Below are 11,450 nucleotides of genomic sequence, written 5' to 3' on the forward strand. Positions count from 1 at the left end.
CAGCACTAAATTTTCCATCGAGCGTTCCTAACATTCCCTTCTTTATCATCAAACTTTTGGCCATTTAGGCCATCTAAAATTTTACTGTTTCCTCTGCATTTAATGCAGTCATATCTGAATCGTCGATTATCAATCCGAGGTGTTTTTGGGCGAATTGTGTTTTTAGATGATTAAATGCTTATGATAAAATGGCGGAGTATGAAAGGTTCCCCGGTAACGATGAGGAAAACCAATCGTATATATCAAAGTTATAATAAGACTTTTTCGAATGAAAGGTCGAAGTTGTTCTGCTGAAGCTGTGACAAAATTGGCTATTTTGAAAAGGAATCGTAAGGTTGTTTTTGCTAATAAATGCTAAAGAATTCGTCGCGGTACGTGTTAAACTATGACTTTGGGTTCAAGAGTTTTTCATGTGTATAGATCTTTTCTTCTGTAGATGAAGTGCAGTCAGTTCAACTTCTCGATTGAGGTATTTTCAAGAATCCTGATAGGTTTGTACGCGGATTGTAAACGTCGAGATACAAATGAGGTTTAAGATGAAATCAAGTGGCAAGCTTGAAGAATTGTTTAGTTTCATATGTTATAATCAATATTTTAATTCATTTTACTTGTCCATAGTTAGCAGTCTATTAGTACGATTGTCCAATGGTCCAATAGTTCAACAGTTCAATATATTCATATATAATTTAATATACATAATTAATACGTATCGTGACCCGTGTACCGGTCTCGGTGTCGATCACAACTCAAAGTATATATATATTTTGGAATCAACTCCGACCCTGTATAGCCAACTCCCACCTTCACATATAGAGTGTCTACGGTTGTTCCGAAATATATATATAGATGGGTCAATATGATAAGTCGAAACCTTGTATACGTGTCCCGTTATTTAAAGTGCGTAAAAATAAATAACAGAAATTAAATGACGATAAATAAAATTGCGAGAATGTAAATTGCGATAAATTAAATGTTAATCAGTTAGCTGGGAACAGTTAGTCGGAACAGTTAGCGTGAAATCCTATCACAATTCCAATTAATTAATCCATTTGTTTCTAACAAATTTTATTTTGTCCAATGTTTTCTTCGTTATGCCACTTGTTGGATTCGGATAGGTAAAAATCCAAATATGAAATTTAAATGAAAATGGTTAATCTGGAGTGAACGGATACCTTCATCGGTGATTGTAAGTAGGATAGTAAATGATCGTTGAATCAGATTCGAAGAATGTACAGTGTAACTTATTAATGTGAATTCTAAATATTCCTCGGGTACTACCCACCCGTTAAAATATTTTCATCATTAGTAGTTTGTACGAAGGAATTTTTTTTTTTTAATTACAATCTTTATGAAAATATACTTGTATATATATTTTCTTCAGATGTAATCATGGATCTAATGAGTCAATAAGATATTAAATTTTTTTTTTTTTTTTTTTTTCGTTAATACTTGATTACATGATCTCTAAAACATTTAAGATTACATAATTACCATGTCGAACGAAGATAAATGAGATAGTACGATAAGTAAAGCGAAGATAATCGATATAGAATGATATGTAAAACGAAGATCATACTCGAAGTACAGATAGTGATATTGAGGTGTGTGATGTTGATATCCGAGGTACAAATTGTGATGTTGAGGTTTACGACGCGGTTGTGGTTGAGGGTGATATGGGTACTGTCGGTGTTGATGATGGTGGTACGGATTATGCTGCTGGTGCTGCTGCTGGTGTTTGTAACCTTCGCACCATATTCTCCAAAGCCGTCACGCGAGCGCGAAGTTCGTTAACTTCTGCTAGTACACCGGGATGATTGGTGGTTGGAGTGAGCGAATGAACAAGATCTGAAATATGGGATAGTATATAATCGTGACGAGATACTCTAGAAATGAGAGAGAAAATGGTTTCTCGAACAGGTTCGCCGGTAAGTGCTTCAGGTTCATCGCCAAGAGGGCAATTTGGTGGATGGAAGGGATCACCCTCTTCATGTCTCCAGTGACTTAGTATATTACGAACCCACCCCCAATTCATCCAGAATAGATGATGGGAGATTGGTTGATCCATTCCGGTGATGCTGCCTTCGGAGCTTGAATGAAAATCCATATCGGCATAGCTGTCATAATCTGAGGAATTCGAACTAGATGCGGAATCCATCTTGTATAATCGGAAAAATGAATTTTTGGTATGAAATAGATTATAGAAGTTAGATTTGGTACTCTTCTATACATACTTTACATATGTATATATAATACCAAAATCCCGTAAATTACGGAGAATCTTTGAAAAGATGTCAACTAAAGTCCAAAGTAACAGATATGCTAAGATATGAATTTTGTCTATACACTATCGATGCACTAAATGCAGTAAGACGTGTCTAGACTTATGAATGATAAGCAGGCAATTCCCTAAGGATAAAAAGCAAATAATTTACGACTAGAAATGATAAGCAAAACTTTTGACATGCAGGCACGGTCGAAGTCCAGACTCATTAATGTATCCTAACAGCTACTAGTTAGACACACTAATGCAAGGTCTGGTTCGCTAAGACCACCGCTCTGATACCAACTGTAACAACCCGTCCTTATCCTCCTGGACAAAGTCATCAACATCTGGTCCCATTGCGATGATCGACTCCAAGTTATGTCTTTAAAATGAGCAAATGCACAGCGGAAGACTTAATTCGTACCTGAGAATAACATGCTTTAAAACGTCAACATAAAGTTGGTGAGATATATAGGTTTGATGCTAGCAGCGTTATAACAATGGACCACAAGATTTCATATGTAAACATTTAATAAAAATATTCTAAGTGGTTGAGCACTTGGTAACCATACTTAACATTTAATCACGTCGCATATTCCCTTTAATATGAAATCTTACTACACTGTACCAAGTATAGTCACGAAACGAAGTACTGTGCAACCGTTGAATACTGGTCGTCCAGTCCGGTTGGGGTTGTCAGGCCCGATAGATCTATCAACAGGATTCGCGTTTACAATACCGCTGTAAATATTAGTTACCAAGCTACAGGGAAGTATGCCAGTGGTACAACTCAACGTAGAATATATTTTTGATCACTTGTGTCCATAACGTAAGTCATTTATAAAAACAGCGCATGTATTCTCAGCCCAAAAATATTTAGAGTTTAAAAGGGAACTATATACTCACCATACTGTATTTTGTAGTAAAAATACATATAACATCATTGAACAATTGTAGGGTTGGCCTCGGATTCACGAACCTATATCATTTGTATTTATATTAACACATATCATCATAATTAAATGAGTTATACCCTAATATATTTATTATTTTAATTGTTTATATTTTTATATCTATATGTATACTTTTATATATGTTTTATATAAATATTTTAATAACAATTTTTATTGTAATAATAAGTAAAAATTTGTGATATCTTTATATTGATAATAATACTATTAATAATAATAACTATACAAGTAATAATTTTTCTAATAGTAATAATACTAATATTTATATTAATAACTATCATGATAATAACTATAAAAATAATAATTTTACAATAATAATTATACTAATATTTATAATAATAAAAATAATAATAATAAGAATAATAATAATAATTAATAATAATTATATCAAGAGTAGTAATAATAACTACCTTTCAAGAAGAAAAATGTTCCAAAATAAAAGCCTATGCCCTGGTTCGAACTCAAGACCTCTCGTTTACTCACATACACACCAAACAATTGCTCTGCTATTTCATTTCTGGACTAATCCGGGATTAAAACCATATGACCTATATCTATCTGTCAGTCTTTTTCTTCTTCATCTAACACTTGATCGTCATTATCATCACTAACATCACACATCACCATGATCATCATATATATAATATCACCATCTTTTCATCCCAAAAATAAAATGGATCACCAGCTATTTTCCCAAATAACTCTCGGCCCCCAACATTTAATATATATACTTCGGCCCAAAAATATGTATAAGCCCACATTAGAATCAGATTTAGGAACCGAGAAAAAAAAAAACATAAGGTGACCAACAATTTCGGTCCCATGAATCGACACCATTCCAAGTTATTCAATCCTATTTATGTCCCACCATGAAATTTAAGTGACCACAACAAAGAAATATCGGCCAAGCTATTAAACCGTGTCCCACCTTGAACCTTTTATCTCGGATTCCATCATTACGAATTATGTAAATCTTAAATTGCTAAAGTATCAACCCGTTTGTCATCATATTTTACGGGCTCACCCTCATCTTTCCATTCCCTTAATTATTAAGGTATCATCATCATATATCGTTATTCTTATTTAATATCTTCTTACTTTATGGATTTCTATTTTACCCATTTAAACCTTTTAACAACTCAAGTGGGGTATAATATAACAATAATCACTCAAGTAGTGTTTTAGTATGGTCTCTTGGTCGGCCAGAAAGGAAAAGAGATTCGCAAGTGGCAACTCCAAAATAATCAATTTTGTTTGATATTAAAGTATGCCATATTCTTTCTTCACAAGTGGGATTAATTAAAGAGAGTACACATCGGCCCAGAAGAAAAGAAAAGGAGTTCATAGCGGTTCGATCATAATTGTGACAGAACGTTTGCAGCAACCATGGTGGCGGTTCGAGTGATGAGGTGGTGGTGATCGATGGGTTAGTGATTGTGGAGATTAAGTTGGTTGTTTAAGACGGTGGCGAGTTTGCAGCAGGAGTAAACCATATATCAAACAATGGCTGTTGGAACAAATTAGTAAATGGAAGAAGTGTGTGATGTATATAGAGAGAAGAGATCAAAGATGAGATAGGAGAATGATGATGGCAAGGATAGATGTTACGGTTTGGGGTTCCATTGAGCACGAAAGCTGTAAGCTTAGGAGTGTATTTATATAGTGAGATTGAGTGATAAACCTTTGTCTGTATTGCCCATGAAGTTGACACATCCCTTGATCAAAGGAAGAAAAGCAGAAAAAAAATAGTAGAGATACAAAGATATTCACGGGTTTAACAGAAATATATAGGATATGGTCGGATAGATACTTAGTAATTATATATAATATATAATTAACTGATTAGTTTTAAAGTTTATAAATATAAATATCTGTACAAGTATATAATTAATATCAATAACCAAACATATATATATATATATATATAATAATAACAATTCTAACTAATAAAGTTTATATTAATAATACTTTTTATAAATTTTTATAAATCGAAATACTAATTAATAATAATTAGTGATGACAATAATAATGAAAAATATAAATAATGATAATAATAATATTATAAATTAAATGTATCAATATTCATATCTACCTAATATATATAATAACATATATTGATCATTTAATACTTATACATTTATATATATATATTTGTATATATAGTCATTTTAATAGTAACTTAATTATTCTATTTACGTTTTTAATTCTAATTGATTAAAGGGTATTTTATTAATTCAAAATATTATATATACACTTAAACTTATATTTGCATATATACATATATTTACATATTTATTCATACACAATTGTTCGTGAATCGTCAGGCATGATCAAAGGGTAGCTGATTATTCAATATAGATTTCAAACTTTCTAGAATCAACATTAAGGTTTTTGCTTATCGTGTCGGAAACATATAAAGATTAAGGTTTAAATTTGGTCGGAAATTTCCGGGTCGTTACACATGTCTAGTAAAGACATGTGGCGCATCGAACCGCCTAACAAAAATCTAATAAAAGAACGATCGGTTAAACTAGCAACCCGATCATTCAACTCTATACTACATAACAATTCTTCACACCATACTTTATATACAGGTCTACGCATGGTGAATAAACGTACCCAGTCATTAAAAGAAGAATTACCATACCTCTGTACAAGTAATTCCCTAATTGGCCCGGCCAATTCTACAGCTTCTAAGGGTCCCCATTCTATGACCCTTGGTACCTCAACAACCTTAGAATGAAGAGTATGCAAACCCCTTTGATATTTTGGATAATCTATCCAAAGTCTGTCAAATCTCAGGTTCGGGTGCAACTCTTCCAAGTGCATATCAGAAAAGGTCATGACTGGATGAGGTATATCCTGCTTGTAGTAGTTATCCACTTCCTGTTATCCTGCATTCTCAGCAGGAGCATTGCGAGCTTGGAATGAAGATTCACCCCTTTCAGTCTGCAAAACACATCAAACACAATTTTTGTGCATCCAAATATGCATTAGTGTCAACAAAATCATCAATCAAAATAATTACAATGACATGATCAATTTATATCAAACTTAAGCTCATTTTCACATTTTTATCAAATCTACACTTTTTCAAATAAGCATATACGAAAATGTTTGCCAAGTTCATAAGCATTCAACTCAAATAACATGTCAAATTAATCATTACTAGCAATTAAACAAGTTTCAAATGGCATTATCTTTCAAAAATCAAGTTCATGAATTTTAGACTTGAAAAAGTTCACTTTAATTCTCAAAATCATGTTTAGGCTCAAAGTTTGGATCATTTAACTACCTAGACATGTTACACTACTTAATTTAGCAACAATTCATGACAAAAATTGGCCATAACCTGTTTATATCAAAAAGCCCCAAATTTGCTTAAGAACACAAACCCTAGATTACTCAAAATTTGAAGTTTAAGGCTTCTAATCATGTTAAATAGCATCAATCTAGGTTATACAAGCATAATACATAAACAATTTAAGCATAATTACACTAAAAAGCATCAAAATCAAATTGGGGAAAAAATTGCTCAAGAACACCAAATTTCGGATTAAATGGTGTTTAGGTGTAGAAATTTACCGTTTTTCTTGAGTAATTCCTAGATAGCATCCTTCTCAACATGATTTTAGTAAAAGATTTGGTGATTAATGGTTAAAAATTGTGATTTTGGGGGTTTTTTTTCGTGTATTTTCGGGTTTTTCGCTGTTCTTCGCAGTATTTTTGGGTGGGGGAGTGAACTGATCTGTTTTTTACGTTTTATTTTTTTCTGGTTTTTGGTCCCTCCGCGACTCGCGGTGTTTGGACCCTTCAAACTCCGCGAGTCGCGGAGTTTGGTTTTTTTTTTTTTTTTATATAATCATTAACTTATAAAACAATTAAGTAAATAATTTTTAAAATTTTGTTTTCCTTATTATTGAGGACGAGGTCGTTTCGGATCGATGTCCTAGTCTGTCCCTCGACAAAATTTTTAAAATTTGTCTTTTTGTAGCGATTATTTTAAAAGCTAAGATTTTTGGGTTTTTTAATGTTTTTGGCATACTTTAATTTAATAAGATTAAAAACAATGATAATAAAAGTTCTCGTCCCTCCCTCGGGTAAAGCAATTTCGGTTCAAAGACCTAGTCTTCAACTTACGACGAATTTTAAAAATCATATTTTTAACTTAATGAGATAAAGTAAATTTTTGTTTTTAAATTCACACAACTTAAATATAAAATTCAAAATTAATATTAAAAATTCACACCAAACTTAAAATTTGAAATGCATAAAATTAAAAATTCATATTTTAAAAATTCACACCAAACTTAATTTAAAAATTCATATTATAAATTCACACCAAACTTATATTAATTTTTCAAATATTTACAATTTTAAATATATATTTTTTTTTACAAAGTTTACAATATTAGTTTAAGATTTAAATATTAATTTTAAAAACATGGTAAAAATAAAATTAAAAATCTTTTTGTCTTTTTATCCCACTTTAATCAATCAAATATTATCAAAAATATGCGCCCCTCTTTTCGGTAAAGTAATTTCGGTTCCAAAACCTAATTTAACTCATGACGAATTTTTGAAATATTTTGGGTTGATTGTTTAAAGATATTTATACCTTAAGAATAAACGTTAAATTTCGCAGTGATGTAATAAATTTTTGAATGATATCAATAATTTCGGTCGCCAAACCTAATTTTATTCAATACCAATTTAATACTTTTTAGCGAACAAATTAGCGTTTATTATCAAAAGGTTAAAAATAAAAATAAAAATAAAAACTGTACAGACATACCTGTGAAATAGATTTCTTAGTTATATGATCTATCCCATTCATAAGATAGTCGGTTTAATTGGTTTTCCATGGCTACATAGGCGTAACCTCGAGCATTCAGTGTCTTTTCTTCTAAACATATGAACGGTCCGTCTCTGCATAAAGTAACAAATTCAGTGTTTGAATAGGTTTGATTATTTGAACATTTACCTCCATGTGACCATTTTCCGCATTTGTGACATCGTTCTAGGTGTCGTGCTCTTCTTTTCGCTGCGGATTTTGATTTTCCTTTACCAAATTGTAACTTATTATCTTCGCATCTGGATTCTTTTCTAACTCCGTCCATTCTTTCTCTGATTACTGATACTAATTCACTCGGGAGTATGTCATTATTACGTTTAGTGATCAAAGCGTGTAGCATTAGACCATGGTTTAGTTCACAGGCAGTCTTCATTTCGTAAAAACCTAAAAAAAATAAAAATTCAGAATGGGGGGAGAAGACTAGTTCTTTAGGGTCTGCTAGGGAAAGACCATTCGGGTTCCATTTTCGAGAACTACACGAAAACAGACAATCTAACTCTAACAGAAATACATATTATCCTTTAAAGACTTGATTCTCCCCACACTTAGTTAGCTGTGGTGTCGAAATTGTGATTAACTTCGTTGTCGACTTCCATCGGACCATGTATGTAATGTTTAACTCTGTGACCATTAACTTTAAATTCAATCCCATTTGAATTTATTAATTCTATCGTTCCGTATGGGAAAACTCTTTTGACTATGAATGGTCCAGACCATCTTGATTTCAATTTTCCAGGAAATAGCTTGAATCGTGAATTGAAAAGAAGAACTCTGTCTCCTTCTTTAAATTCTTTTGAACTTCTGATTCTTTTATCATGCCATTTCTTCGTTCTTTCTTTATAGATTAATGAATTTTCGTATGCTTCATGTCTTAATTCTTCTAATTCGTTTAGTTGACTTAATCGTAGACGTCCAGCTTCATGTAAATCAAGATTACATGATTTCAAAGCCCAAAATGCTTTGTGTTCAATTTCTACTGGAAGATGACATGCTTTTCCATAAACAAGTCTAAAAGGTGTGGTTCCAATTGGAGTTTTGTAGGCTGTTCTAAAAGCCCAGAGTGCATCCTCCAATTTAATGGACCATTCCTTCGGATTTGATCCTACGGTTTTCTCTAGAATACGTTTTAAAGCTCGGTTGGTATTTTCAACTTGTCCACTTGTTTGTGGATGATATGTGGTGGAGATTTTATGAGTTACTCCATATCTTTTAAGAACTTTCTCAAGTTGATTATTACAGAAATGAGTACCCCGATCACTTATTAAAGCTTTCGGTGTTCCAAACCTTGCAAAAAGACGTTTTAAAAAGTTGACTATAACTCGTGCATCGTTAGTTGGGAGAGCTTGTGCTTCCGCCCATTTAGATACATAATCAATGGCTACGAGTATATATAGATTATTATGAGATTTTGGAAATGGACCCATAAAGTCAATACCCCAAATGTCAAATACTTCACATACTTGGATGACATTTTGTGGCATTTCATCACGTTGACTTATTTTTCCGGCTCTTTGACAAGCATCATAGGATTTGCAAAGAAGGTGTGCATCTTTATAAATTGTAGGCCAATAGAATCCAGCATCATAAACTTTTCTTGCTGTTAGTTGAGGCCCATAATGCCCTCCTGTTGGTCCTGTGTGATAATGGTTTAATATTTTACTAGCTTCATCTCCAAATACACATCGGCGTATTATTCCATCGGGACAACTTTTAAACAGATGTGGATCTTCCCAAAAATAGTGTTTTATATCACTGAAGAATTTCTTTCGTCTTTGGTACGATAATCCTTTTTCAAGGAATCCACAAACCAAGTAGTTTACATAGTCTGCAAACCATGGTATTTCTTTATAATCTATCTTCAATAGATATTCATCAGGAAAGTTGTCTTTTATGGCTGATTCATTTAGAACTTCTAATTCAGGATTTTCAAGACGAGAAAGATGATCAGCGGCGAGATTTTCTGCTCCTCTTATATCTCGGATTTCAATATCAAATTCTTGTAAGAGTAAGATCCAACGGATTAATCTTGGTTTAGCATCTTGTTTCGAAAATAGGTATCTAAGAGCAGAATGGTCGGTATAGACCACTGTTTTTGCTAGAACGAGATATGATCGAAATTTGTCAAAAGCAAAGACAATAGCAAGGAGTTCTTTTTCAGTAGTTGTATAGTTCGTTTGTGCTCCTTGTAACGTCTTACTAGCATAATATATAGGTTGAAATCGTTTTTCAATCCTTTGTCCTAAAACGGCTCCCATTGCAAAATCACTTGCATCGCACATTAGTTCAAATGGTAGATTCCAATTTGGTGTTATCATGATTGGCGCATTAGTTAGTTTCTCTTTAAGAATATTAAAAGATTTGATACACTCATATGAAAAGATGAATGGAGCATCCTTTTCTAGGAGTTTATTCATAGGAGTGGCAATTTTAGAAAAATCTTTTATGAAACGTCGGTAAAAACCGGCATGCCCTAGAAAACTCCTAACTCCTCTAACATTGGTGGGATGTGGAAGTTTAGCAATTACATCTACTTTAGCTCTATCCACTTCAATTCCTTCTTTTGAAATTTTATGTCCAAGAACGATGCCTTCTTTAACCATGAAATGGCATTTATCCCAATTAAGTACTAGATTTGATTGTTCGCATCTAAGAAGCATTCGTTCAAGATTAGCTAGACATGATTCAAATGTATCACCGAAGACTGAAAAGTCATCCATGAAAACTTCCATGCATTCTTCTATCATGTCGTGAAAAATCGCCATCATACACCTTTGAAAGGTTGCAGGGGCGTTGCAAAGTCCAAATGGCATGCGTTTGTAAGCAAAAGTACCATAAGGGCACGTGAATGTGGTTTTCTCTTGATCTTCGGGTGCTATTGGAATTTGAAAATATTCGGAAAATCCATCTAGAAAACAATAGTAACTATTTCCGGCTAATCTTTCCAACATTTGATCTATGAAAGGTAAGGGAAAGTGATCTTTTCTGGTGGCGTCATTTAATTTTCTATAATCAATACACACACGCCATCCTGTTACAGTTCTAGTAGGAATAAGCTCATTTTTCTCATTTGTAATGACAGTCATGCCACCCTTCTTAGGCACGCATTGAACTGGGCTTACCCATGGACTATCAGAGATTGGATAAATTAAACCTGCATCTAGCAGTTTAATAATCTCTTTCTTAACTACATCTTGCATATTAGGATTTATTCTTCGTTGGCGTTGCACATACGTTTTATGACCTTCTTCCATAAGGATTTTATGTGTGCAATACGAAGGACTTATTCCTTTAATATCATGAATCTTCCATGCAATGGCTGGTTTATGAGCTTTCAACACAGAAATGAGTTGTGATTTCTCAT

Source organism: Rutidosis leptorrhynchoides, chromosome 10 (genome assembly GCF_046630445.1).
Source record: "Rutidosis leptorrhynchoides isolate AG116_Rl617_1_P2 chromosome 10, CSIRO_AGI_Rlap_v1, whole genome shotgun sequence".
NCBI lineage: Eukaryota > Viridiplantae > Streptophyta > Magnoliopsida > Asterales > Asteraceae > Rutidosis > Rutidosis leptorrhynchoides.